This window comes from Vanessa tameamea, chromosome 9 (genome assembly GCF_037043105.1).
Source record: "Vanessa tameamea isolate UH-Manoa-2023 chromosome 9, ilVanTame1 primary haplotype, whole genome shotgun sequence".
NCBI classification, from domain to species: domain Eukaryota; kingdom Metazoa; phylum Arthropoda; class Insecta; order Lepidoptera; family Nymphalidae; genus Vanessa; species Vanessa tameamea.
Genome location: NC_087317.1, coordinates 6,755,895 through 6,760,000, shown reverse-complemented (window position 1 = coordinate 6,760,000; position 4,106 = coordinate 6,755,895).

Genomic DNA, 4,106 nt, shown 5'->3' with positions numbered 1-4,106 from the left:
AATCCACTGTACAGACAAGTAACAATCCATTTGCAACAGACTTACTGAATTAACGTCCCGAGCAATACACATCAACCCATAATCGCGTTAAGACAAGTTGAACTTACAAGTTAGCGAAAGATTTCGCTAAGATTATATTAAGCACTATATTGTTATTTAATAATATGTTTATGAAAAATACTTATTATTTTAAGGAATATAAGTATCATGCGTCAATTAACATTGGTAATATATTTTTGATAAATGATTGACTGTTAAAACTAAACTAAATAAACTGTTACTATATGAATATATTATAATTATTATACTTTATAACAATATTGACCATACAATGTGCAAAATTTTATAATAATTTGTAAAGACATTCACGAACAAACATTTAAATTAATAATACCATTCAAAAGAATTTCAGCTAAATATGAAAAATATTATCAAATTATCATAATATTTGTTTTGTAATACTCGCATTAGAGGTGAACTTAGAAGTTCAAGAATTCAAATTACGGAAATCACACTCGCGTATTCTCAACATTTCCTATCAATATCGAACACGATATTAAAAGACCATTCGCATAAACTTTACCAAAGTTTCAAGTCGTGCGTGTTTGTTGAAGCCATTTCCGAAATTACCGAAGTTCTTAGTTGTCAGGATATCTGATATCTAACTTGTTGAAGAATAAAGATGATCAAAACATCGTTATTTGCAGATTGTTGAGGTAGAGCTATATTTTTCTTATACTATCCATCCTTAAGTAAATAATGACGACATAAACAAATGCTATATATGTATACACATTTTATAAAAAAAACGGAAAGTAAATAAAAAAAGTATATGATGCAATTATATATAACAAACAATAATATAATTATCCTATAGTAAATGGAATGGGTGTAGTCGTTTAGTTGCCAAATATTAATAATTATGCAATTTTTAAAAAAGTCTCCTACAATTGTTTGGTGTCTAACAAGTGACAAGACAAAACTTGCTGTTATATATATATATATATATATATATATATATATATATATATATATATACTTATAGATAATGGCGCTGTAAGAATAATTAACCATTCCTTACGTCGCCAATGTGCTACCTTGGGAACCAAGATGTTATTATGTCCCTTGTGCCTGTAGTTACACGGGCTCACCTTCAAGCCGGAACTCTACAACACTGATGTTTGGTGGTAGAATATCTGATGAGTGGGTGGTACCTACCCAGATGGGCTAGCACAAAGCTCTACCACCAAGTAAATTGTGTAATTTAAGCATTTTTAAAGCCTACTACAAAATAATAACTAATTCATAATTTTTATTTGTTTTTACGATTTATTTCGCGTCCTTGGTTACTCCGCTTAGTCGTTTTACACAAGTTATTTATCATTTTAATTGGGAATCGCATATTTATTAGTGATTTTATAGATTATAATAAATAAAATATTTAAAATCATATCAAATTAATTCGTTTATTCAATATAGTAGTATCTCAAGGTATACTATTCGTACTATTATGAACTCACTCATTGTATAATAACCTTTCGCATATAAACGTTCATTAACAATTTAAAATATTACAGTGTAAACACTTTATAACGAAACTCAAGGGACTGAGCATTTTTTGTCGTTATAGAGAGTTATCTTTATATGGATTGAACAAAAAAAAACAACCAAATTAACAAGCATTTTTAATATGTCTTAGATAAAATATGCTTATAAATTATTGTATACACATATAGTCTGATAAATTTGTCTGACGTTTTTTACTATGCCAGTACTTGTTTTGTATTATTTTATGTATTCTATTCATATCTAGATATGTGGTGGAATCATCTTGATTAAACAACAAAAAAAATTCTACCAACTTAGCGGCATCTAGGGCTTGTTGAATTGTTGGTGGTGATTCGGTTTCGTCCACTTGATCATCTTCTCCATCTTGATTATCGGGTGTTTCCTTACTTTTTGACACTAAATCAACAATTTGTTCATCTGTAAGTGTACTGGTTGTGACTATATCCTCATCTATATTTTCGTACGATTGTAGATCTTCGTTAAAATTGTTTGGTATGTTGAGCTGATTTATCCATTCACTCAGTGGTAAATTGTCTTCACTATAAAATGTATTCGTTTCTACTGTCTGGCTACTACATAATCCAGCATATCGAAAATAATGTTAGATAGCTGCTGCTACCTCTTGCCAGGCTTTTGATAAGAAGTTCACTGCTTGTAACATGTTGATCGAGACCTTGTCATTCATCGTAGTTATGATGCATTACAATACCCAATATTGCATTGGAAAGATGACGATGGCTACCATATCAATATACCAATGACTGATCCACAAACCGGTAAATAATTATCCTATTTTCTGTGTGTTGACATTTTCATTTTCAATTTTTATTCGTATCGATTGATGGTTCGTCCACAAGCACAATATTATATCGGCTGGGATGCCACCGCACTGCTTAAATCTGAAAGTTAGTTCTTTAATTATATTATTGCGAAATATTAATTACCAAAACTGTGTAATGGCACTAGATTGACAGTGAAAAAGTTATTGCCAAATTTGATCGAAGCTACGATCTTAACTTGTAAATCTAAAGGTGAAGTTTGTTTGATACCGCGTATCCCTATGATTCAAACTGATATGCTATTCGATTTCAAACGATTACAATATCCTGTTCGTTTATCATTTGCGATGTCCATCAACAAGGCCCAAGGGCAAACACTTCACGTTTGTGGTGTGAATTTGGAAGAATCATGTTTTTCACACGGCCAACTTTATGTTGCCTGTTCCAGAGTCGGTACCCCCAGCCGTTTGTTTATTCACACTCAAAATGGAAAAACCAAAAATATTGTTTATCATAATGTTTTGAATTATTTTTTTAAATAGCTAGCAATTAAGTAAATATATTTTTTTAAGAAATGAATCGATGTTCTAACTCATTTTTGTATTATATTACTTTAAACGTAGCGAAGCACGTACCGGGCCGCAAGTATCATTATAAAATATAGTTCACATAATATAATAACGTACGTAAAGCGATAAATTAGAGTTCATAAAACTTTTCGTTTCCCTTGTAATATTGATTTGGCTTGCTGTTTACGAGGTAAAGTAATTTGTAGGCCAGCTGTTTATTTTTATGTTCAAGCCGTAAACTAGTGCCTTGAAGTATTAGGGGAGTAATAAACTTCCATTTTTATTAATTTAAAAACAACACTCTCTATTTATGTAACTTATGACTCTTTAATAAAATACTCGTAAGGAAGAACATGGACATCACATAGGTAAACGGCACTTGAAATAGGCCGACGATCAAATAGGCTACCTATGGTATATGATAACTACTGCCCATAGACAATGGCGCCGTAAAAATAGAACCAGTTCTTACATCGCCAATGCGCCACCAACCTTGGGTACTAAGATGTTATGTCCCCTGTGTCTGTCAGATACACTGACTCACTCATCCATCAAATCGAAACAGCAATACTAAATTGCTGTTTATTTATTTACATTTATTCATTTAAAAATGTTTATTGATAAGAATAAATAAATAGCAATATTAATCTAGTATTGGTGTTTGACGATAAAATGTATAATGAGTGGGTGGCACTAATAAAGTTTTCCGACATATTTAGTTACATATTAATATATTTTAATAAACTAAGAGTTGGTTCAGTGACTTTACTTTATCCCAGTAGAGATAATTAATTACATTATATACATATATATATGACGGATGATGAGCCTCAGTTTCAGCGGTATGGTCCATACTTAAGTTTGAAGTACTGGGCGTCGATGGGTAGTGTTAGCGCAACGAAACACAGTAAACCAATGAACTCGTTTATTGTTTAAATTAACTTAGTTGGAACGCGCGTCGGTTTCAATATTCGACCGCACTGGCCGGCTGCTGCTCGAGAAGTGTCGAGTGCGCCGCTCAGCCGGTGAATCGTTGACTCAGTCGAGCGCCGACAGTGGGCGCTAGCTTTCCAATGACATTTCGATGTCAGTGTTGCGATATATATATTCAAGAAAATAATGATACATTTTGAATACTGTGAGTTAATAATATCAAAATCTTGTTGTACTTTTACAATACGAGTATATG